General features: G+C 37.2%; 1 protein-coding gene across 2 annotated transcripts in view; it reads right to left on the bottom strand.

The window, feature by feature from the left end:
- Window positions 1-12,789: 12,789 nt before the first annotated feature.
- MAIP1 (matrix AAA peptidase interacting protein 1) overlaps window positions 12,790-27,276 on the bottom strand; it is a 67,972-nt gene continuing 53,485 nt past the window's right edge. Inside the window, exons 6-8 of one of the 2 annotated variants that reach the window (XM_078329136.1) lie at window positions 18,178-26,890; window positions 17,436-17,482; window positions 12,790-16,101 (exon numbers count right to left, since the gene is read on the bottom strand). The gene's annotated coding sequence lies outside the window, so the exon portion shown is untranslated. The remainder of the gene's footprint in view (window positions 16,102-17,435; window positions 17,483-18,177; window positions 26,891-27,276) is intronic. The other variant, XM_002749608.5, reaches the window with a different exon arrangement.

The raw sequence follows: 27,276 nt of genomic DNA, 5'->3' as shown, positions 1-27,276 counted from the left end.
TGTGGCAATTCCTCAAGGATCTAGAAATAAAAATACCATTTGACTCAGCAATCTCATTACTGGGTATATACCCAAAGGATTATAAACCAATTAATTATAAAGACATATGCACCTGTATGTTTATTGCACACTGTTTACAATAGCAAAGACTTGGAACCAACCCAAATGTCAATGAAAGACTGGATAAAGAAAATGTGGCACACATACACCATGGAATAGTATATAGCCATAAACAAGGATGAGTTCATGTCCTTTGCAGGGACATGGATGAATCTGAGAACCATTGTTCTCAGCAAACTGATAAAAGAACAGAAAACCAAACATCTCATGTTGTCACTCATAAGTGAGTGTTGAACAATGAGAACACATGGACATAGGGAGGGGAACATCACACACTGGGGTCTTTTGGGGGTGGGAGCTGGGGAGGGATAGCAGGGGGTGGGGTAATTGGGGAGGGTAAACATTAGCAGAAATACCTAATGTAGGTGACAGGAGGATGGACACATCAAACCACCATGGCATGTGTATACCTATGTAAAAATCCTGCAAGATCTGCACATGTACCCCAGAACTTAAAAAAAAATTTCCCTGACCCTCCATTTACCTCCTAATTCTGGAGTCACTGTTCTGAACATTCTCTGAATGTTATCTTAATTTCAATAATCTATTCTTCATAATATATTCCCAGGTTATTCACTTTATTTCTGTATTTATACTATAAAGTATTAAAAATTAGGGGGAAGTATGTTCAATTCCCAGTTCTATCACTTACTGGCTGTGTGAACATTAACACCGACTTTTCTCCTGTGTCTCTTAGTTTCCTTGTCTGTACATTTCAGATAATAGTACCTATTTTGACTTCAGGACTAATGAGAAAATACAGATCAGTGAATAGACACTATAAAGCCAAGCAATATATTGCACATACACACACAAAAGACAGAGAGAGAGAAAGAAAACTATTTCTGGTGTGTATTTGTATAGGATGATACATTTTGGAGGTTGCATTTATAAAACACAAAAAACTTTCTCTCTTTGTTGAAGTGATTTGACTTTTTTATTGTGAATTCATTCTCTCCCTTCTTCTCCTCTTGAAACCACTTCTCCTTGGATAACAGTATATTTTTAATAAAGCTATTTCTCCACCAGGGTAAGGCAAGGAAGTAGATTGGGCCTGTTAAAATGATCTGAGGTCTCACACTCTTTCTTAATTTAATTACAAAAAATTCTAAGATTGAGCACAGTGGCTCACATCTCGAATCCTAGCACTTTGAGAGGCCTAGTTGGGAGGACCACTAGAGGCCAGGAGCTTGAGACCAGCCTGGGCAATATAGCAAGACTCCAAGTCTAAAAAAAATTTTTTTAATTATATTTTTAATTAAAAAAAAGAGATATTCTAATTCAGTAAATTGAGAGTGGGCCGTGAGGAATTTGTGATTTGAAAAGGTTCTTTAGGTGATTCAAATATTTACTTTTTTCATGCCACTGTGACTCCCAAATGAAAATCTGTGCTTTGAATGTAAACAGGTACTTCAGGCCAGGTCTGGAATCATTCACAAGACCCCTGATGTCACAGCCACAGGCCTCATTGCTTGTATTAGCTGTATGTCTGTGGGAAATTAGATGCATCAATGACAGGCTGACACAGGCACCTTCTAGTCTTTCTAAGGAGTCAACACAACTGTTTTTAGCTGGGTCAGGTGTGAAATTGGAAGCATTCTTTTAAAATCCTATTCAGATTTCTATGTTAATTCAGAGTTTTTATGTCCGATTTCCCACTCTGATGCAATTATACATATGTAATCTAAGTTAGCAGGTTCTGATCCTCGGATTCCAGCAAAATCTCCACGACATATTTCTGAGAGTTCTCAGAGAGGACTCATTAATGATTCTGATATTTTAGTTCTCTCTTCCTGCTTCATCTTCCCTCCCCTGGAAACTGCCATGTTCACTAAATTCTCCTGAAATTGTTGAGCCTGCTGAGGTTTCCCCAGGACTCTCTTGTCTCTGTCCTGTAAATATTTGAATCACCTAAAGAAGCTTTTCAAATCACAAATTCTGCTGGGTGCCTGAGATGAACACCACAACCACTCTGACCGTACCACCCACCCAACAGGCTTTGCTGTGCCCACCCTTTGCCCCTAACCTAGCAAATCTTAAGTTCTAGTGTTGATTCAAGTGTACCCTGACTCCCAGGCTGCTGTTTAGAAGTGGGAGAAAACGTCTCTCTCCCTTTTTTTAGTGTGAGACTCTCTTAAAGGAACTGATCAATGTGACCTTGCTAATCAGTAGTGAAATTAGTGGTATTCAAGATGTGTGCTTGGCTAAATTTTGATGAGGATATTTGAAATACTTTTTAGCCATTTCTGGAGTATTGCTTGAAGATTGGGGAATTTCAAATGCTAATCAACTAATATACTACACTGTAAATACAGTTTAAAATTAACTTAAACACACATATATCACATTGTTCATACTGAACCGTTTCAAAGTAAAATGCCACATAGATGCTATAGCAAGCTCAGACATATTTCTAGTAGAGACCTGAATAAGAAGATAAATTCAAGAGACAAACACTCAGATATAACCAGAATTGCCCTTTGCATCCATATTTAAAAATTAGTAACTTGGCATGGTGGCTCATGCCTGTAATCCTAGCATTTTGGGAGGCCAAGGTGGGCAGATCACTTGAGGCCAGGAGTTCGAGACCAGCCTGGCAAACATGGTGAAACCCATCTCTATTAGCAACACAAAAATTAGCCAGACCTGGTGGCACAGGTCTGGCTGCTATGAACATCTGTGTACATGTTTCTGTGTGGATGTAAGTTTTATTTCTCTGGGATAAATGCCAAGGTTTTTTAATCTCCAAAAACAAAAGCATAATAAGATGAAATCATGTACATCATACGGTAGGCCTGTAACCCAAGCTACTCAGGAGGCTGGGGCACAAGAATGGCTTAAACGCGGGAAGTTGAGGTTGCAATGAACCAAGATTGTGCCACTGCACTTCAGCCTGGGCAACAGAGTGAGACTCTGTCTCAAAAAAAAAGAAAAGGAAAAAGAAAAAGAAAAAAAGAATTAGTAAGTTGGTCTAGAGTATACAGCCTGACTTTTTCTTCTAAAACAAATTTGTTTTCTCTCAGGAATGTCCTTAGACTCATTTAAATGAACTCTGGGTGGTCCAATCAACATCTTCCCAGATAGGCCCAGACTCAGCACTCCATCTACATATAGCCCTTGAAATTTTGCTACTGCACTACTCCTTTCTTTCCAGTCAGATTTCTTTTCTCTCAATAATTGGGCTTACTCCTTCTCTTTCTCTTTTTAGAGTTGTTGATTACATTTGGAGTTCGATGACACTACTGTTTTGCTTTACTGTTGCAAGTTGAAAGAGACTAATTACTCATTCCTCCTTATTTATTAGTTCCAAGCAATTTATAAATAGACTCAAGGAGTCAAGTTAGAAAAAGCAAGTACTGGCAAAGTTGATTTGGGTAGCATGCAGAGATACTCTACCTCTTATTCTAGTGTGAACTTACCCACCAGTGAGATTTAAAAGCTGAAAAAATCCAGACCTTCTCAGCAGCTGATGATCTAAGACAACTATAAAATATCAGGCTGTATAGAGTTGTTCCATCTGAAGTCAAGCAAATCCAAGAGAAAAAAAACAAGCAAGGCACTTAGCACGAGCCATTGGCATATTAGACCCATCTGGTAGTGACCCAATGAACATGTTTCGCACCAATATCCTACTTCAGAGTATTAAGATATGACCAACAGGATAGGAGTAGGGTCCCCCTCCATGTCCTCTAGATCAAATACTCTAACACATGTTCATGACCTCCCTTTCCTCCATACCCACTGTCCTTGGCTCAAGGATAAAATTGAGTTTTCAAGAAGACCTAAGGGGTCTTCTGTTCTAAAGAATAGAAATTTCAGGAGCAGTAATATGGAATGAAACTCCTTCTTTTTGGTTCTCTCCATCTTTCTTTCCTCCTAGGCAGCTGGAAGGTATTTGGGGTTGAGTGAGGGGCTCCTGCTTAAGAAATTCTTCTCTTTTCTTGAAGGCCTAATAGACAATGGGGAAGGCCTAGGAGAAAGGGGGCCTGAAGCTAGACTTCAGGCCTGCCTATCTAGATCTTAAGTTAATGGGGTAAACAGAGTCTGTAAATTTCCCAAGTCTGCCCACTCCACCAGGATTAAAGAGACTTGGACCTAAGACATAAGAGAATATTTAAAAGTTAGCACTTGCCAGTAAAAATAACTTAGACTGACATGCCTACAGAACCACATAGAAGCATCCCGGGTAGCCATTCAGAGAATGAGGAGTCCAGTTATCAACCTGCTGTCCTGGGAGACCAGCATTTTACCACAGATGAGCCTTGTCTAAAGCACATGCTTCAGTTTCCAAATATATCCAGCATTAGCATTAACTCCAACTTTATTATCATAGGATGATGTCTTGTTCTTCAGCCAAGGTTGTGTGCCATTTTCATCTCTGCACACTCATGTAAAAACAATAGGATTTGGACACGTGCTTGACCGCTCCTAGTACAATTACTAGTCACTATTTTGGAAACCTGACAGTTGCTTTTCAGATTCTTTTCTAGTGGCCTAATGTTACAGTCTTAGAAATGATTACCTCATTTGAATCTTTAATAGTCTTCAACCTCTTTTTATAGATATTAACTTATAACTCCCTCATAGAACTATCATAATATGATTATGTTCCGTAAGTCCAATAGCTCTCTGTCCTTTACCATCGAGAAAACTAAGGCCTAGAATGTTGGTGCATTACCTTCTTAAAGATCTCAATTGACTTATCTGATTTATTTCACATTTTCCCAAGCTACGAAGTTTTGTTCTATTGTGACATTGTTATCGTTGAGTCTGCACAAATTTTCTTTTTGGATGTAAAATTCTGCCTATTAGTTACTTCTTTTGAAAGGTGGAGAGTAGAAAGAATGGGAGAAGAAGCAAATCACTGCTGATTATAAATTGAGTCCTGCTTAATAAAACCCATATTCTGGCTTGATAAACTTTCTGCTAAAAGTCCTAATTAGCAGCAGATGGTTCTGAGGTTCAGGAGACAAGCGTACTTTCCAAATTCCCATTAGAAATTATTTGGAATCCTTGATTTTTATCTTTATCTTTTTCTTACTTGAATGTTTAACTTTTCCATAGAGAACATGAATTACATGAATAACTTAAACTGTTGCATAAAAGCTCCTAATTCTGTGAACAAGTTCAAACATATGAAAATGATAACCCCATAAAAAGGCTGTCTGAATAGATGCCCAGCACTGAATCTGAATATAGCTTTAGAATTATTTTTTAAAGTTCTATCATTTGTAGGACTATTATACTGCAGTTATATACTATACACAGATAGCATTAAAGCTAGGTCTGTTGGGCTAATATGGCAGTGTGGATTCATTTTTGAAAACTCACTTTGCTCTGAGCAAATGCAAAGATACAATAGTGGATAAAATACAGAAACATTCATAAAGAGTACCAAGAAATTCAATTGGTCTGAAAGGTTATATTAGTGTCTTACTGGCCTAGTCATAAAAGAAATTTTTTTTTTTACTATTTGTATTTTTTTAATTAATGTTTTTATTTTGAGATAATCATAAATATACATGCAGTTATAATAAATAATACAGAGAGATCTTACATAATCCTTATCCAGTTTCCCCCAGTATAGCACCTTGCATACCTATAGTGCAATGTTACAATGAGGCAATTAGCACTGATACAATCTACAGATCTTAGTCATATTTCATGAGTTTTACATTCACTGATTTGTGTGTGAATTTAATTCTGTGCAATTTGATATTGCATGTATAGGTTCAAAGAGTTCACCAATACCTCAAAGTACAGAAAAGATCCATCCCCCTAAGGATTCCCTGTGCTGCTGCTCTTTTAAAACCATAACTCCTGACTGCCTCCCCATCCCTATTCTCTGGCAACCACTGATCTGTTTGCTCTCCATCTCTAAAATTTGGTCATTTCAAGACTGTTATAAAAATAGAAGAATGTACAGTATGTAAACTTCTGGGGTTAGCTTTTTAAACTCAGCACAATTCGCTTGAGATCCAACCAAGTTGCATGGATCAATTTATCTTTATTGCTGAATAGTATTTCGTGGTATGGACATACCACAGTGTATTTACTCATTCACTGAAGAATATTTGAGTTGCTTCTAGTATTTGGCTATTACTAATATGCTGCTATGAACATCTGTGTACATGTTTCTGTGTGGATGTAAGTTTTATTTCTCTGGGATAAATGCCCAGGTTTTTTAACCTTCAAAAATAAAAGCGTAATAAGATGAAATCATGTATATCATACGATTTTCACATTTGGCCTGTGAGTCTGGCTCAAACAAAGGTACTCATGTTAGAGATGAAGACACTGGAATTGTCAAAGTGATTTGCCAGAGCTATTCTGAATGTAAACTTAAAGTTGGAATTCTTTCTCAGTGAAAGCCTTGTTTATTCTTTAAGGCAGACCTTTTAGAAGGAAAGTTGCTCCATACCTTGAAACATGTTATCTGCTACCTCTGAGGTCTACCCAGATGTTTGGCATCCAGGATTTTTCATGTTAGTTTAGGTACTTACGTCTAAAATATCCAAATTCTGCACACGTTTAGATGTCTATGATTCTGAAAATTGATCCCTATGTCTGTTCTGTTGATGAAGAGAGTAGTTTGGTGACCACAGACAATCCGGAATGCATTAGAGCCAACTGGGGAAGAGCTGGAAGTCTGCAACCCCCACAGCTGAAGCTAACTAGCAGCCAGAAATTCTTTCTCCCCACAAGCTGGAAAACAGCTGTCCCAGAAAATTGTTCCTCCAAAGGAGGAATTACTTGCTCTCTTTTTTTAATGGAAGAGATCATGGCCTGGCTAAATGCAAGGCCATGTCAAGTGTCTGTTCATTCACAAAGGGCAAACAGTATCCCCAATATCCAACTGGCAGTAGCTTGAAAAAACAAAACTGGAAACCAAGACCCAACAAATCTTAAGCTTCATTATAGCCTTTTTTGACTTCCATTTTATTCAAACATGTCACTGACTGTTTATATTTTATCAATGTTTATCCACGGAAGAGGAGATTAAAAGACTGAATGACTTAAACCTAGGATGAGCAAAACTTAAAAACCAAAAAACTCTAAATCCATCAAGCCCAAAATGTGTATTTCAAAAGATAGGAAGCCAGCCTAATTTAACAATATGCTAAACAGGTAAAATATTTCATCTTAGAATTTAACTCCTCAGCAGTGAAACATGCAGCTTCTCTACTCTGTCTGGAAAAGACAAAAATGCTTTGGTTCTATTGTGAGAGTTGTGAATTCAGCCCAGGGCAGGCAGGGATCCAAATGACCTGAATATGCCACTTCCTACAACTAATTCAGAGGAAATGAATCTTCTGCCTTTCCTGGATACTGGGCTGACTTTACATATGAATGGAATTGATCAAGGCCAATGAGATGGGATTTCACTTAAGTAATAAAAACAAAAATGACAATAACAACTAACATTTATTGAGAGTAGCATTTATAAACACCAGCAGGGGGCTAGAAATTTCATGGAGATCATTTCACTGACTCTTCGTGATAATCCTATAAGGCAGATGTTATTATGCCTACTATTTTATAGATAAGAAAACTGAGTCTCAGAGAGAAGTATAGTAAGTTGCCTAAGATTTGTAGATGTTAAGTGATGGATCCAGGACTCTAATTGTGAAGTTCAAGTTCTAAACTATATGCTCAGACTTCACTCAGAAATTTCACCATTAGAAAGACATTTCTCCAGCCTAGGCAACATGGTGAAACCCCATCTCTACAAAAAATACAAAAATTAGCTGGGCATGGTGACACATGCCTGTGGTCCCAGCTACTTGTGGGGCTGAGGTAGGAGGATCCACAAAGAATTCCATTTCTTTGGAACAAGATACAGTCCCTTATTAAATGCTGTCCTCCTTTGGAAGGGATTACATGGTATCAGGTTCTCAGTCATCAACTCCGGTGCCAATGAGTTCTTCAGGCCCCTTATCACTTGATAACAAACTGAGAGGAAGTATTTCCAGGAAACAGAGGGAATTACACATAGGAAGTCTAAAGGGGGCAGTTAGGTGTAGAGAAGCTACAAGAAGGTTATAACTGGAGTCCCTATGACTGCTGACATGCCTGCCTCAGTAGTTTTAGAGCAAGCCCAGTTTTATCCTTCCATCTGTGTAAGGCATTTTCTCCTATGTAGGACTAGCCCTACTCACTGTCCCATTGCTTTATGCAGTAATTAACTTCACCACTACTTCTAGGAGACAAGAATGCACATCCACCATAGACTCCCAGATGCTTTCTTCTACTTCTGTGGGTCTCATGCTCCACATAGGTCCAGTCTTCTTGTCTCTTTCTATATCCATTAACTCTTGATGAAGAAGAAACACATTTATGAATTTGTTTTTGAGATACGGTCTTGCTCTGTCACCTAGGCTGAAGTGCAGTGGCATGATCACGGCTCACTGCAACCTAAACCTTCCAGGCTCAAAGGACTTATAGATTAAAAGGATGGATGGGGTGGAGATGAGCACAAGCTGAGGCACTTTGAGCACCAGACCCTGGGTCAGGGCTTCATATCCTTGATCTCATTAAATATTCACAGCAGCTCTCCCAGGGAGATGTGATATCCCCATTTCACAGGAGAGTAGACTAGCATCCAGTACCTCCTTACAGTTTCAAAGGTAGGTAAGAGACAAATCCAGCATACAAACACATGCCCCAGACTCCAATCTCCATTTCCCAGCCCTAAAAGACAGAGTAAATGGGCTACAAAATAAATACCTTAGAATAGAACCTCTTATTGAAATTAAAAACAATATTCAAAGAGGAGCAAAAAGGGAGATAATACTTCTTATGCATCTTAGCCATCAAATGACAAAGAAGGTTCAGTTGGCCTTGATGAGGGGGGAAAGGTAGTGAAAGTGATGGGCCACAGAAATCAATCAACCAAATTCCTTTACAGCCGTTCACTTATTTGTTGAATGGCACATGCTGCTCATGATGAACAGAAAAATGGCTTGGATTTCTTATCCTCAAATTCTTACCTGAGAGATGGTAACATTCCAAATAAAAGTACATTTCTTATTACCACTAGGGTTTGAGCCTCAAAGCCCAATATAATCTCCTGGTGAGGTAAGGTGTGCCATTGTAAGCCCTGGTTCCCACGTGGCTTCTAAGAGCAGCCAAGCAGGAGATAATCCTGGGCCTTTTCATTACCCTGATAGTCATGAGGCATTCTCAGTCTCTGCTGAGAGTGAGAGCTTTTAGCTTTTGCATCTCCCAGAGGAGCTTTTGCTGCAGTCCCCAGCATTATTTCCTAGATAATGGAATGCAGCTAAGTTGTGTCTTTGGCTTTTACACCCAAATACATTTCCCTTGGCCTAAGGGAGAAAGACTTAAGCTCCTCTTGTGATAGGTGCTTTGATCATGTCCTATTCACCCCATTGGTGAAGGGGGTATTTCATCCTTAGCATAGTGGGAACGCCAAACACAAGACATTGGACACTGCACAGATAAGATTGACAACAATTTATTTGTCACTTATACTGATAGTCTGGGAGAGGACATTGCACACAGGGCCACACAAGGTCTGCACTTAGGAGCAGCGTAAACAACCAGGGGCCATGGGAGGCAAGCTTTGCAGTGTCAAGAGGGTGACTTGCCCCTTGGTTCCTGTGGGAAAATATGATTGGCCTGTTTGAATGATTCCACATGCTGGCAGTGACTGAAGCTTGCTCCTTGGAGATAAACAGGAACTGTGCTTGACCCCCATGATAAGAAGGGTTATTGGCTAGGGAACCTTTTCCACACTGGTAGAATAGGGATGGGAACTTATGTTAGGCCATCTGAGGCCTGTCTGGTTTTCTTCAGATATAAAAACAAGCATGCTATGGGACCTTAGTTTTAGTCCTTGTACTGTTGTAGTACATGTCACTAAAGGACCAAACAAAAATAGAAAAGAAACTTTACAAGTTTTTATTTGTATATGCCCTGTTCCTCCTTCAATGTACATGCTCTAGAGGTAAAGAAACATGCTAGTCCCTCCCCTTTTATGTCCCTTCATGAAGCCTTGGATAACACCAAGTCCTTTTTGATGGATACCACAATAACCAGTGACTTAATAAATGTTATTGTTTGAGGAAGCCAATCTTTATTTGAGTAGCTATTGCCAGCCAAATTTTTTATTAATGTATCAAATATTTATAGAAAATCTAAACAGACCATTTGTATAGAAGCTGTATCTGTCACAGTTCTTTGGTTGCAGGCAACAGAAACTGAGTCTGGTTGACTTTAACAAAAAAAGGAACTTACTGGACTGGATTTCAGTAGCTCAGAAAACTGAGGAAAAAGATCTTAAAGAACACAGGTTCAGAAAGGACAATAATCAGGACAGCTCTGATTAGGATCTTGGTAGCAGAAACTAATGAATACTCTATTGAGGGCAGCATGGGAGGAAGAATTAACTCTAATCCTTCCATTAGTTGGCCTAGGATTCAAACTCCAGGAGGAGTCTGACTGGCATGGTTGGAGTCTTGGCCCAGGGAAGGAGGACATGTTGATCAAAAATACAACCAAATCTGCAATAGACAGCAGATGGTTGCTCAAAGGAAAACCAAATGACTATTTACCCAAAGAAAGAGGAAGGATTCCAGGCAGACAAAAACAAAAACACAACAGGCATACATTTCTAGAGCTATGTCATTGTCTTAAATAAATTAGAAAATCAATGATTATTAAACAAAACAGGTGAATCATATTTTAACCCATTCGGTTGTGCTTTCTACAGTGTGTATTTGTATTTGTGTACTTTTTTACTTGTTTCATTAAAATAAAACATTTTCAGTGCCTCAATATCTAGTTGTAAGGTAGATTTGTTGTGGATTTAATACTCAGACAGGCCAATCTGCCTTAAAGCCTTATCTCTTACTCCAACTATGTATATTACAAGAATAGATCTTTTTTCACAAAGAAGAAGGAGCGATATGAATGAATCAGCAAAAAAATTTTCAGTGATTTTAAAATTATTTAATGAAAGTATGTTATGTAGGCACTGTCCTGCTAGATTCATGGATGACAAAAAGATAGATGCACACAACAAAAAGTACAACTTCCTACACCTTAGTTATAATGAACATGTGCACACACAAGCAATTAAATGACAGTTCAATAAGAAATACGTAACCCAGATGTCAGCAGAAATCCTACATTCTTTTCCTTCCCAATATTATGTTCTGAAGAGTCTCAGAAGTTTCCATACTCAATATCACTTTTGAATCTTAGTTTCCGTCACCCCTGAAATCTTATTTTTACTTTTATTTTTGCCCCGCAATTGTTGCCTTTTCTCTGTTCCATACCAAACCAGAAACACCCCCACTAAAAAAAGGGAGTATGTTGAGTTCAGCAAACTCCACACAAACATTGGTGAGACAAAGGGGACCCACATCAAAGAAGAGCTAACAGGTAAAAAGTGTTTGATTTCTAAAAGTCTTTTAACTATTTCCAACAATTCAGGTCACAGCATCCTGTCATGTATTTCAGCTCTCCTTTTTTCACTCCTTATCAGTAATTTGTCCCAGGTTACTATGCAAAGCAATCCAGGTTTCCTCAATGCAGCTGCAGCCCTCCCTTGGTAGAACCAAACACTCACTAGCTGTTGGACAATGGATCACCTACTTCCTCATCAGTATCTACAAGAGAACTGAATCAGGGATGTTTTCCCCAGGGATGTCAATCTTGCCACCCATCCTTAGAGACTGGTGATCTCATATGAGATCCACAATGAAAAAACAAGTGCCTCAGATAACTATTGGTTCTACATCTTTCTCTCTGCTTCCTTTTTCAATTGCCAAAAGAAAAGTTGCTATAATTGAAACCTATTACTGCCAGAGAAGCAGAGATTTTTCACTTGGACTGAGGAAATGGACTCTAGCTACCAATCCAGGTCAATACATACCATTGATAAATGTGAATATACAACAAACAATTATCAATCATCTGAAGAAAATGAATAGCATAAAAGGGAGGGAGCAAACCAAAACAGTAGAAGAACTAATTCCTACAGAAACATAGTTAATAGAGAAAAACAAAAGAGTCAAGAGCATGCCATGTCCTAAAGAAGAGCAGATGTGTGTGAAAAAGAGTCTATTAGGACCTTGGAAATTAAAAACATGATCACCAAAATAAATAACAGATGGCTCAAATAACAGAATTTACATAACAGAAAGTAGAGTTAGTAAATTAAAATATGTGGCCAAGGAAATCTCCCAGGGTATAGTAAAAAATAATGAGATGAAAACAAGTACAAAGTTGAGAGACAAAAAAGACAGATGCAGGAGATCCAACGTTCATCTAATTGGAGTTCAAAAAAGGGGGAACATCAAATTATCAAATAAGTAATTATATAGGCATATGAAAAAGTGTTCAACATCACTATTCATTAGGGAAATGCAAATAAAAATCACAATGAGAAAAAAAATCACCATTTTACATACAATAGGATGTTTATTACAAAAAAAAAAAACCCAAAACAGAAAATAACAAGTGTTGGCAAGGACATGGAGAAACTGGAACACTTAGGCATTGCTAGTGGGAATGTAAAATAATGCAGCCACTTTGGAACACAGACAGTATGGTGGTTCCTCAAATAACTGAATGTAGAATTGTCATATGACCCCACAACTCTAGGTGTATACCAGAAAGAATTAAAAGCAAGGAGTCAAACAAATATTTGTAGATTGATATTCATAGCATCATTATTCACAGCAGCCAAAAGGTGGAAACATCCAATGTTTATGAATGGATGAATGGATACACAAAATGTGGTATAACCATAAAATGTAATATTTAGCATTCAAGATGAAAGAAATTCCAATACATGCTACAATATGGAGGCACCTTGAAAACATGCTTAAATGAAATAAGCCATATATGAAAGGACAAATATTGTATGATTCCACTTATATAAGGTACTTAGAGTAGTCAAATTCATAAAGACAGAAAGTAGAACAGTGGTTACCAGGAGCTGGGGGAAATGAGGAGTTATCATTTAATGGTTATAGAGTTTCAGCTTGGGTTGAAAAATTTCTGATGATGAATGGTGATAATGGTTATGTCACAATGTGAATGTACTTAATGCCACTGGATTATGTTAACTGACAAATTTTATGTTTGTTTATTTTACAGTCAAAAACCCTTAAAGCAAAGCAAAACATATTATAATATTGCTTTTGCACTTAAATAAATTAGGCATTTTTATAACGAAAGAACTATGGAAAGTTTCACTGAACTGAAGTCTTCACATGGAAAGAACTCACTGAGTGATGAGTAGAAATAATTGTAAAAGAAATAAGCCTAGACACATCATGATGAATTTTCTGAACTCTAAAATTACAGAGAGAATCCTAAAAACCACAGGCCAGAAAAAAAGCTTACCTATTGGTATGGACTAAATATTTGTGTACTCCCAAAATTTATGTGTTGAAATCCTAACTCCCAAGGTGATGGTAATAGGAGATGGGGCCTTTGGCAGTGATTGGGTCATGAAGGCTGAGCCCACTTGAATGGGGTTAGTGCTTTTATGAAAGAAATCCCAGAGAGCTCCCTTATCCTTTCTACCATGTGAGGACACAGCAAGAACCAGAAAGTATCAGACTCTGATATGGTTTGGCTGTGTTCCCACCCAAATCTCATCTTGAATTCATGTGTTGTGGGAGGAATCTGGTGAGAGGTAATTGAATCATGGAGGCAAGTCTTTCCTGTACTGTTCTCATGATAATGAATAAGTCTCACCCAATCTGATAGTTTTAAAAAGAGGAGTTCCCCTTCACAAGCTCTATTCCTTTGCCTACTGCTATTGATATAAGATGTGACTTGCTCCTCCTTGGTTTCCACCATGATTGTGAGGCCTCCTCAGCCACATGGAACTGTAAGTCCAATTAAACATCTTTCTTTTGTAAATTGCCTAGTCTCAGGTATGTCTTTAACAGCAGCATGAAAACGAACTAATACAGTAAATTGGTACAAGTAGAGTGGGGTACCCAAAAATGTGGAAACAACTTTGGAACTGGGTAACAGACAGAGGTTGGAACAATTTGGAGGGCTCAGAAGAAGAGAGAAAAATGTGGGAAAGTTTGAAACTCTGTAGATATGTGTTTAATAGCTTTGACCAAAATGCTGATATTGATACAGACAATGAAATCCACACTGACATGGTCTCAGATGGAGATGAGGAACTTGCTGGTAACTAGAGCAAAGGTAACTCATTATGTTTTAGCAAAGAGACTGGTGGCATTTTGCCCTTGCCCTAGAGATTTGTGGAACTTTGAACTTGACAGAGATTTGAACTTGACCAGATTTAGGATATCTGGTGGAAGAAATTTCTACACAGCAAAGCATTCAAGATGTGAGTTGGGTGCTGTTAAAGGCATTCAGCTTTAAAAGGTAAACAGAGGATAAAAGTTTGGAAAATTTGCAGCCTGATAATGCAGTAGAAAAGAAAATCCCATTTTCTTAGGAGAAATTCAAGATGGCAGTGGAAATTTGCATAAGTAATGAGGAAACAAATGTTAATCCCCAAAAAGTGTCTCCAGGGTATGTTAGACATCTTCAAAGCAGCCCCTCCCATCACAGGCTCATAGGCCTAGGAAGAAAAAGTGGTTTTAGTGGGCCATGCCCAGTGTTCCCATGCTGTTTGCAGCCTAGGGACTTGGTACCCTGCATCCTAGCTGCTCCAGCTATGACTAAGAGGGTCCAAGGTACAGCTTGGGCCATGGCTTCAGAGGGTTCAAGCCCCAGGCCTTGGAAGCTTCCATGTGGTGTTGAGCCTGCAAGTGCATAAAAGTCAAGAATTGAGGTTTGGAAACCTCTGCCTAGATTTCAGAGGATATATGGAAACACCTAGATATTCAGGCAAAATTTGCTGCAGGGATGGGGCCCTCATGAAGAACCTCTGCTAGGGCGGTGCAGAAGGGAAATGTGGGGTTGGATCCTCCACAGAGTCCCTACTGGGGTACTGCCCGGTGGAGCTGTGAAAAGAGGGCCACCATCCTCCAGACCCCAGAATGGTAGATCCACCAACAGCTTGCACCATGCACCTGAAAAAGCTGCAGACACTCAATGCCAGCCCATGAAAGCAGCCAGGAAGGAAGCTGTACCCTGCAAAGCCATAGAGGCAGAGCTGCCCAAGACCATAGGAACCCACCTCTTGCATCAGCATGACCTGGATGTGAGACATAGAGTCAAAGGAGATCATTTTGGAGCTTTAAGATTTGACCTCCCCACTGGATTTTGGACTTGCCTGGGGCCTGTAGCCCCTTTGTTTTAGCCAATTTCTCCTATTTGGAATGGGTATTTACCCAAAGCCTGTACCCCTACTGTATCTAGGAAGTGACTAACCTGCTTTTGATTCTACAGGCTTATAGGTGGAAGGGACTTGTCTTGGATGAAATTTTGGACTGTGGACTTTTGAGTTAATGTTGAAATGAGTTAAGACTTTGGGGGACTGTTGGGAAGGCATGATTGGTTTTGAAATGTGAGGACATGAGATTTGGGAAGGGCCAGGCATGGAATGATATGGTTTGGCTGTGTCCCCACCCAAATTTCATCTTGAATTACCACATGTTGTACCAGTGGGAGGCAGTTGAATCATAGGGGAAAGTCTTTGCCATGGTGTTCTCATAATAGTGAATAAGTCTCACCAGATCTGATGGTTTTAAAAAGAGTTTTCCTGCACAAGTTCTCTCTCTTTGCTTGCTGCCATCCATGTAGGATGTTACTTGCTTCTCCTTGCATTCTTGCATGATTGTGAGGCTTCCCCAGCCACGTGGAACTGTAAGTCCAATTAAACCTTTTTCCTTTGTAAATTGCCCAGTCTGGGATATGTCTTTATCCACAGCATGAAAACAAACTAGTGCAGACCCCAAATCTGCTGGCCGATCTTGGACTTCCAGCCTCCAGAAATGTGAGAAATAAATTTCTCTTGTTTATAAGCACCCAGTCTACAGCATTTGTTATAGCAGCCCAAAATATCTGAGACACCTACCAAAGAGAAAAAAAATCATATTGACATCTTGTTTACAATATACAACACCAGAAAACAATGTAGTGATGTCTTCTAAATTCTGAATGAAATTATATTGAGTCTAGAATTCCTGCTTCAGCAAAACTAGCATTCACATGTGTTTGGGGAGAAGGCAAGTTTTGGACACATAAGATCTCAGTTCATGACTTATGAATTATTTCTAAATCAATTATTAAAAGCTATAATAAAGTAAACTGAGAAATTGATTTTAAAAAAAAGAAGTGTAATTCAAAGAAAAAACACTTACTAATAGGAATCCTAATTAAAATTAAATAATTATTGATAATTTGGCTATACAACATAACGTTTTAAAAAGGTAAGTGTACCATAAAATAATTCATAATAATTAGAACTTAAAATTCAAAGTAATTTCAATAAAACTGGGAAAAGAGAGAAAGAGAAAGTCAGTGAGAGTATTTGGTCTTATTCTGGGGGCAGTAAGATTTTAAATACAGATTAAATATCTATTCTGAGAAAAATATAAGTTTAAATATATTTACTAAAGCCCTAACAATAACAGTAAAAATAAGATTTATAGCTTTCAAATACCAGGTGAAAAAAGAAAACCTTATCATCAAAAGAGAATAATTACCCAAAACAACACAAAATAGAACACAAGAAAAACTAAACCAAGACAAAAGAAACCTTACAAAAAGAAAACACAAAATGAGAAAGCAAAAATAAGATTGATTGATATAACAAATACAGCACTTGCCAAGTCCTACAGGCTGTTCAAAGTGCTTTATAAATATTAGCTGACTTAATCAAGCACACAACTACCTCAATAAATGTGAATGGGTTAAATTCCTCAATTAAAAAAGAGAAAAGATTCTGATATCTTAAGTTGTGTTAAAATGAGACAAGAGAGAAAGCAAGAGAAATAATACTGTTAAACAAAGTGACTTAAGTTTGTTAAAACAAAGAGCCAGGAAAATGACACCCAAATAAAAGAAACAAAGGGATGGCAATATTACTATTGAACAAACTAAAATTCAAATTGAACAAAATTAAATGGAATCAAAATAATAATGACATATATTTAAATATTATGTCATTATAATATGTATTTGTCATACTTTATATTTTAAAAATTAAAATATTTAAGTTTTTAATTTTAAAAATATAATGAAAAAAGCTTTAAAATTTTTAAAAGCTTTAAGAGTACTAACCTATGAGCCTCAGGATAATATCAAACATGTTAATTCAAAACTATTAGAAATGCTAGGATTTGAATTGATTTATGGGGTTGCAAAAGGAAGGAGACATTCTTGGCAAAAAGAAATTAACCTACCTGGACAGCAAGGCCACTTTGACAAAAACTGAGGGTCTATGAGGAGGCTGAGGAAAAAATAAGATTAGAAAGGTAGAGCAGCTCTAGATTTTACCTCTAGGAAAGTTGATGAGAAAAAAGAGAGATGTGATTACAGGTGTCCTTTAGAAAGGTAAATCAGGCAGCAGCATGCAAAACTGATGGAAAAGAAATGGAGTATTGGCAACACAGGCTGAACTGCACGTTCACTATTAGTAAATCAGTAGCACATTTCCACATAATACTTATGCTTTTAGTCTATCACAAAGAAGTATTTGGAAGTTGAGTTCAATAATGTATATGAAAGTCTTCTGAAAATTGAGGTGCTATAAATATGTAATATTAATATTAATCATTCTTATTCATTCTAGAGTATTATATTTAAATACTTAGTCTCTAAATTTTGATCATAAATTGGTATCTATAATCCTTATCCTGTAGGTAATTGGAAGCTTTGAAGAACTTGATCAAAGTGAATTCTTTCACCAAAGATCTAACAGCCCAGAAGATGTGCAATTACAGAGGCAGTCCAGGCATAGCTTCTTTTCCTCCCCTTTCTCTCTTTGCACCGTATCCCACTCTACCTTTCTTTTACAGAGAGTTATGATATGGAAATTTTGGAAGGATCCTATTAGCTATAAGGACATAGTCTCCTGTGGGAGAATCTGTCTTTTTCAGGATATTAAATCAGTTTTATAATTTTAAGAAAATTTTTGATACTTACATTTTTAAGAAAATGTAATTCTCGACTCTGCTTAGGATATGCACATGAGCAGGCCCGTGGAGAATAGATTTTCCTGGTTTTAGAAACTGTTGTCAGTAATGCACTCTCCCAATCACCTGCATCAATGAAGGGGAGCCAAAATGGAGATAATCCCAATGGTAGATCATCCAAAAACGCATGGTTCTTTAGTTTGGGAGTACATTTAACTACTTTATTTTCTTGCAGCTAGGTCTTTCTAAATCTGTATTCCTTAGATTAGTGCTAAAGTAATTTGCTATCTGTGACCACACACTAATTTATAATGGGAAGAATGGCCCAGGTGGGCTGGTTGGCAATGGTGCATCAGCCTGAGATTAACCATTTGCCACAGATAATTACAAATGAGTAATTCAGAGTCAGATAACTGAGAGTTCTTACATACTATATATTTTGTCTTAGGAGGCCAACTGTAAAATTTCTGTGATTTCTGTGATTTTATGTGCATGTGTGTGTGTATTAAGAAGCATTTATGATAATTTTATGGTAATCCTTTAGCACTATAAGAGAATTACTAAGGCCCTGCTTTTAGGAATTGAAGTAACTATCTTTAGCTGCTTTCTAACTTTGAAAATGTGAGGATTTGATTTTTTTAATTAATCATAATCTTTAAGTAAATGATTTTAATGTCACATACCAGAAAAGGAACATATAAAGAGGAGGCTTACCTTTCTCAACTAGTTGCATTAAGAATTATAATTTTCAATGGGTAAACTTTGAGAGAAACTATACTATTAATCATTAAACTCAAGAGTTTTATCAAAGCCTCAAACATTATCACTGGCAACAAAAGACTAAAAATAAACATAGTTAATTATCTCTCTGGCATTACCAAACACAATTCTGAGGAACCTATTAAGATAGAAATAATTATTATTGAAGGATGTGATCTATTTATATATTTTCCATAATACCTATAGAATAAATGATTTATAGGAAATTATATTCAAAATGTGTATAAAATAATATTTGCAATAGCTATTGATATTTGTCAATAGCAGTCAATAAATTAAATAATTACAAGTTTGTCAAAACTTTGTATTGGAGATTATTGTCCTTTATCTAACTATCATTTCCTTGATACCCACATCCCTTCTGAGAGAGCATACCTTGCACTGCCTGGAAAGAATACTAGAATACTGTGCCCTTGCCTATCTGAGAGTGTGAGCCCATCACACTGAAGTGAGCCCATTACATTTTCTCGCCTTGTTTTGGATGTGCCCTCACATTCTCTCTCCTGCTTTTGGATGTGCAGACTAGAACATCATTTGTAATCAGAGGTGGGAGTTGCTGTTTTAGGAACACTGGTAATGGGTATTTTTCCAAAGACAAAAGAATGAAACAGGTGCAGCAGAGACAAGGAACCAGGGCCCAGAGGGATAGGGAGAAGAAGAAAATGAGAGTAAAAGAATTTTACTGATAACCTTCTGGTTCTATAAAATTCTTTAATTCTTGCTAAAACTGGACACCTTGAGATGCTGTATTCTTGCAATAAACTTCTCTGTAATTAGCCCAGCTTAAGTGGATTTCTTCTGGCAACGATGCATATGAAAGTGCTCAACCATTATGTTAATTTTCAAGACTACTAAAGATGGCAACAACTTACATTTCTCTGCCAGAATTTTGGAGAGAAGCAAGCAAATCTGACATCAGAAATGTAGTTGTCTCACTTTTGGTTTAAATTCTGAATCAGTTTAGGGATGCAGTGGGTGAAGACTATTTTTAAACAGCCCACAATCAACTTACCCTACTCAAAAGGATGACAAAAACACTGAGGAGACAGGAGAAATGAAGAATTTTTATTTTCTGGTAAGTAGTGGTTATTTTAACATAAAATAATTACTATATGAAAGTCCTTTGAACCATTGTGACTTGGATTGACAAATAAAGAGAGAGAGAGAGAATAGAAAGGTAAATCAGGATATTCTTGAATCAAGAATCTATTTTTTTCTATGATTATGTATTGGCTTATAAAGGACTCCTGCTTAGTAAAGGGAAGTGTTGACTAAGCTATGTGTGTCACAATAAAAGGCATAAACCTTCTTTTTTTCCTGTTAAAACAAGGTTGAAGGAAAATGAAGACTAGTTTAAGTCAAGAACATCTGAGCAAATAATAAAATAAGAAAAACAATTAAGAGTTTGGGATGGTATTAACAAACTGAGATCAAAACCACTGAGATGAGAATCTGGGGGGCAGGAAATAGAAAGCATGGTAAAAAAAAATACATGGGGAAAGAGTTAAGATGTGAAATGATTCAGAAGACCTTCATTCTTACAGTAACATCAGAAAAGTTGTAATATAAAATTATGCTTACTTGTGAGACAATAGAAAAGTGGTACACACAAAAGAAAACCTTGATGAACTAATTTTTTTTTTTTTTTTTTGAGACGGAGTTTCGCTCTTGTTACCCAGGCTGGAGTGCAATGGTGCGATCTCGGCTCACCGCAACCTCAGCCTCCTGTGTTCAGGCAATTCTCCTGCCTCAGCCTCCCGAATAGCTTGGATTACAGGTGCGCGCCACCATGCCCAGCTAATTTTTTGTATTTTGAGTAGAGACAGGGTTTCATCATGTTGACCAGGATGGTCTCGATCTCTTGACCTTGTGATCCACCCGCCTCAGCCTCCCAAAGTGCTGGGATTACAGGCTTGAGCCACCGCGCCCGGCCGATGAACTAATTTTTAACACAGCAAAACCCTTCATGGGTGAGCAGAAAGTGACAACAGCTTCTAGGGTAAGTACTGTGTCTAGATACAGGCCAGCAGATGAGAAGACATGCCATAAACTTGATTAAGTGTATCGGGTAAGAAGAGGCCAGCTGATATATTGGCAATGGTAAAGGAAGGCAGGATGGACTGAGGTATGGAAGACCCCTTAAATACAGCTTATGTTTTCTTGGCATTATAATTCTCCCCATTCTCTTCTTCCAAAATTTGTTGAGAAAAGCTAGGCATGCTGTATTAAGTAATAGGAACTGAGGTAAATAGTTTGCTAATTTTAGAAATTATGGTAATCTAGCTAGTCTAGCTAGTCTTTTTGATGTTTGCTGTAGCTATAGGTGCCAGAAGGTTCATCCTCTGATATCTTTGTTTTTGTCTCCCTTCTTGACTTTGGGCTTCCGTAAGTATTCCTTCTCAAAAAGAGTTGTGTCATACTGCTCTTTCAGTTACAATCTGCTGTTATAATACTGGAGCCCTGTTGGTGTGGTGGTAAGCCGTGGCAGATAAGAGCATTCTATACTCTTCTAATTAAATATCTGTGTTTCACTGGGCCTGCATCTTTTACAAGTGTTCCTCCAGTGGTAAAGACTTTTTTTCTCTCTCTTGCCCCCGACTCATATCCCTGACTGCCCCAATTCCAATTTATGTTCTTAAAGCCTTGATCCTTGTTAACTATGTCTTTCCTGCTTATCTGAGACAGGAAGACTACAGAGTGCTTCAGTGGGAAGAACGTCCTTCCCCCAATTGGGATAAAGTTCTGAAAGAATCTTTCCCCATGGAGCATAGGCCATTGTTAGGGAGAGATCTCTGGGTATATTTCCCATTGGGATATTTCTGGGTGTATTTCTCACTCTTCCTCTTCTCTTCCAGAGCTACCTGGGGATCTTCCTTGGCTCTTCACTATGAGAACCTGCTGAGGTCCCTAGAAATACAATCCGTGAAAGTGTAGGAGTCATCTAAGACTGTGATTCCCAGGAGTTTCTCATTTGATCCATAATCAGCCTCCAACAATATATCAAAATGACTGTGTAAGGGTCCTTCTACTTTATGGCTTGAGTGCCTTCTGCTTCAGGTAAGAAGCTCTTGGCTATGTTTCTCTGGATGAAGCTATCTCCTCAGATTCTGGGGAGAAGGGTTGCCCTATAACCTAAGTTCTCTGATGTGTACAACAAGAGGCACTGATTTTCAGTTTTCCAGCTTCTTCTTGTAAGGATGAGAGTGATGACTCAAGCTGTTAACACGTCAGAACTAAAACTGGAAATTACATTTATATATTTTCACCCAACAACTACAAAATATGCCTTCATTTCTAGTACACATGGAAGACAGACCAAGGCAGTACATTTAAAGGATTGAAATAATACAGAGTATTTGCTATGATCAAAATAGAATTAAGTTAGAAATCATTAATAAAAACTGATACATGAAAAATCTACAAGTATTTGGAACCTAAGCACTAACTTCTAAACAGCCCGAAGGTCAAAGGAGAATCAAAGAGAAATCAGAAAATGTTCAAACTAAATTAAAATGACACTAAAACATATCAAAATATTTTGAATAAAACAAAAGTAGGGCTAAGAGATTGTATTAGTTAACTATTGTATAATAACATTACCAAAAATATAGTTATTTAAAACAATATATAGTTATTATCTCACAGTTTCAGTAGGTCAGCAATCTGGGCATGACGTGGCTGGCCTCTGCTCCAGGATGTCACAAGGCTGCAATTAAGGTGTTAGCCATGGCTGCTGTCTCAACTAAAGACTTGACTGGAGAAAAACTTACTTCCAACTCATGTAGTTTTTAGCAGGATTCAGGTCCTTCTTATAAAGAGAACTCAAGGCCCAGATGGTTTAACCAGTAAATTGTATCTTTAAGGTGGAAATAATGACAATCTTATACAAGTTCTTTCAGAAATGGATGAGAAAAGAATACTTCCCAACTTTCTTATGAAGCCAAAATAACCCTAAAACCAAAATTGGCAAGTACATTATGAGAAAAGAAGTAACAGACCATTCATTTTCCCTAATGACTACAGATGGAGAGGTAAGTTTTAACAAAATATTAACAATGTAACTCTAGCAATGTACACATAGGGTAATATAGGACAACCAAACGGGATTTATCCAAGAAATTTAAGGTCACTTTAATGTAAAAGTGTAATTCATTGCCAGGTATCGTGGTTCATGCCTGTAATCCCTGCACTTGGGGAGGCCAAAGCAGGAGGATTGCTTGAGCCCAGGCATTTGAGATCAGCTTGGGCAACATAGAGAGACCCCCTCTCTGCAAATAATTTAAAAATTAGCTGACCACATGTAGTCTCAGCTACTCAGGAGGCCAAAAGGCAGGAGGAACACTTGAGCCCAGGAGTTCAAGGCTTCAGTGAGCCATGATTACACTGCTGTTCTCCAGTCTGGGTGACAGAACAAGACTCTGTCTCAAAAAAAAAAGTTCATCAGATTAACAGAATAAAGAATCATCATGTAACCTTCTTCATAGATGTAGAACAATAATTTAACAAAATTTAATTCCTTTGTAGTAAAATCTCTCAGGAAATATAAACAGAAGAAAAATTCCATAATCTGATATGAAAATTCTATAGCTACAAAAGACTTAATAGTGAAATTTTGACACCATCCTTCTAAGTTCAGAAATAAAAAAAACAGTTTGATCCTATCACTTGCATTCAGTGTTGCCCTGGAAGTCCTAGCCAACACTACAACATGGCAAGAGCATAAAATAGAATGCATAAATATTGGGAAAGAATAAGTAAAACTCTTTATTCACAAATGATATGAATATGTACATAGAACATGCAAAAGAAGCTACAAAATCCCTGGTAGGTCTCACAAGTGAAGTCAGCAACAATTGGAGGATAACATTTTTTAAATGATGAATAGTAGCATCAAAAAACATAAAGTACCTAGGAATAACTTTAACAAAAGATACATGTGTTTGCTAGACTAACAACTATAAAAGATTAATGAGAGAAATGAAAAAAATCTAAATAAATGGAGAGCCATATCATTTTCACAAATTGAAAGATTCAATATTGTGAAGATATCAGTTATCCTTATATTGGCTTCCTATGGTTGTTTAACAGTTTACCCAAAGTTTAGTCAGTTGAAATAATATGAACTCATTATTTTACAGCTTGGTAGATCAAGGAGTCAGATGTGGGGCTCACTAGGCTAATATAAAGGTGTCAAGACTCTATTCCTTTTGGAGACTCTGGGGAATAATCTATTTCCCTGTCTTTTCCATCTTTTAGAGGCCACCCACTCTCCTTGGCTCATGGCCTCTTCCTTTGTTTTGAAACATCAGCAACAGCATGTCAGACTTTTCTTGTATTGCATCATTCTAACCTCCTTTTCTGCACCCCTTTTCTGTAGTTAAGGACTGCTGTGATCACATTAGCTCCATCCAGATAAGCTGGGATAGCCTCACTATTTAAAGGTTGATTGGGTGGCAAACTTAATCACATCTGCAACCTTAATTTCTCTTTGTCACATAACCTAACTTAAGTACAAGTTCCAAGGATTAGGATGTGAACATCTTTGGCAGGGTTTGAGGGGAAGGGAAAAAAATTTTCTGCCTGCCATTTTCTTCAAATGATCTGTAGATTCAATACAATTCCAACAAAATACTGGCATACCCTTTTGTAGAAATCGACATCTGATACTAAAATGTATAATGAATATTAAACAATTTAGAACACTTGACACTTGTGCAACATGAGGGTTAGGGGCACCAACCCCTATGCACTTAAAAGTTTACATATAACTTTTGACTCTCCAAAAATGTAACTACTAACTGGAAGCCTCACTGATAACATAAATGTCAATTAATACATCTTTGGTTTGTTATATGTACTGTAACAAACTGTATTCTTATAATAAAGTAAGTTAGAGAAAAACTACTATTAAGAAAATCATAAGGAAGAGGTATTTATAGTATACATGGTATTTATTGATACTGTAAGTTTGCGTTATCTGTTTACAATATCAATTGTCTGTCTGAAATAGTGGGTTACCATAGCTGCAGACCTCAATGTGCGGTACATATCAAGCAATTCGATTTTTTCTTGTAGTGTCATAATTTTTCTCTGCTGTTGGGGAGTGCTTCCAGAATCACTAGTGGCACTTTGTATGGATCCCATGCTGTTACTCAAGGTCTATGCTATTGTACTAAACTCATTGAAAAATATGCAAGAACTGAGAGAAATCCCTTTTCACTGCAATATGCAATATACTCAAGAGACAAACTGCTCATGTGGAGATGATTAGCATCACATGGCATTTTAAATAGATACTTGCAACATTTGAGCTCATGGAAATAGCAATAGGAGGTAGCTATGAAATTATTACAGTAGTACAATACGTACAAGAGTGAATTTTATGTAGTTGTGATTCAATACTGCATCTTTACATGTGTACATTTCTCTGGATTGTGAGTAAGCACCCTCTATGATCTGTAAATGCTTATATGCATAAATTTTCATAACTTCTAACTTTCAATAAAAGATTTCTGTAAATTTTATGGTAGTAAATGATAAAATAGATTAGTATCTACATATGTTTTATGTGTTCATGACATCCTAACTTTTTCTTAATTTGGGGGTATTTCTAGGCTTTGCAGTTCTTCTGTAAGTTTTTTCAAATTGTCACAAATCTTCAAATAAAAAAAGTGTTTAGGTGGACCTGTGCAGTTTAAATTCACATTGTTCAAGCATCAAAGATTCGAAACAATCTTGAAAAGATTGCAAGATTGTCAATAAAGCCACAGTGATTAAGAGAATGTAATACTGGTATCAGAATAGACCAATGGATCAACAAGAAATGGTGCTGGAACATTTGGATATCCATATGGAAAAAAAAAAAAACTATGATGAATACCTCACATTCCCAAAAATTAACTCAAGATGGATTGCACACTTAAACTTAAAAGCTACACTATAAAGATCCTAGAAGACACAGGAAAATATCTTTGTGACCTTGGCATAGGCAAAGTTGTCTTAAAAGTGAAAAGACCTAATTCTAAAGGAAAAAAATTGATAAACTAGATAAAATTTTAAAATTCTACTTATCAATAGACACTATAAAGAAAATGAAATTTGAATAATAAACTTAGAGAAAATCTTTGCAATACGGGTATCTAACCATCATGAATACATGTTGCATCACCAAGACCCCTCTTTGAGACTAGAGGATTAGGCAATGAGCTGATTAGAAAATTGTTGGCTAACAGCTCTCAGCTGACAATCCTTTCCAAGAATTGCCTAGTCTGAAGAAGTCACACCTCCTATTGGGGGAATCCCATTTCTAGTATCTTATTGAATCAGGAGCGTAAATGTTTGGTCCTGCACTGCAACTTAGATAACCTTGAAGGTCCACCCAGGTTCAGAACCTCCTATGGTATGACTACACAGGTAGCCAACTTCTCCCTTTAACAATCTTCCTTCCTTTCTACAGATGTTGATCCCAAGAGCACTCCCTAATACGTCTCTTACACGCTCCTCTCCATCTGCTTCCTGAGAAACCCATTCTGAGAAGCATTGACAAAAACCTTGTGTCCCTGATAAATAAATTACTGCTAAAATAAATAATTTTAAAGTAAAACAACCAAAGTTTTAAAAATGGGCAAAATATTTCAATAAATACTTCACAATAAATATACAAATGGTTACTAAACTCATGAAAAGTTGTCAAGATTACTAATCATCAAGGAAATGCAAATCAAAACCACAATGAGATAGTGCTACACACCCATTAGAAAAACTTAAAAATAAAAGTATTAACAATACCATGTGCGGGAGATAACATGGAGCAACTGGATCTTTCATACCTGGCCAATGGGCTTCTGAATTGATGCAATCACTTTGGAAAACTACTTGAAGGTTTTACAATGTTCACAATATACCTACCTCATAATCCAGCAATTCCACGCTTACATATTTACCTATAAGAAATAAAAACATATATCCACAAAAAGATTTAAACAAGAATGTTCATTACTGCTTCATTTATTAATTTAAAAATAACCAAATTAACAATCAGCAAAAGGATAAAGCAGTTGTGGCATTTTCATACAATGGAATATCACATAGCAATAAAAAAAGGAACTACTGATACATGCAACATGAATGAAACTCAAAAACACTCTGTTGAGGGAAAGACGCTAGACCCCCCAAAATGACATACTGTGTGTTCACTAACAGGTGAAATCAACATGTGAAGGTAGAAATCAGAGCAGTGGTTGCCTGAGGGGGAGGGGCTACCGACCTTGAAGAGAACTTTCCAGGGTAAGAATTTTCTAGGGTGATGGCAATGTTCTATAACTTGATT

Source organism: Callithrix jacchus, chromosome 6 (genome assembly GCF_049354715.1).
Source record: "Callithrix jacchus isolate 240 chromosome 6, calJac240_pri, whole genome shotgun sequence".
NCBI classification, from domain to species: Eukaryota; Metazoa; Chordata; class Mammalia; order Primates; family Cebidae; genus Callithrix; species Callithrix jacchus.
This window is presented reverse-complemented; position numbering and strand designations above follow the sequence as displayed.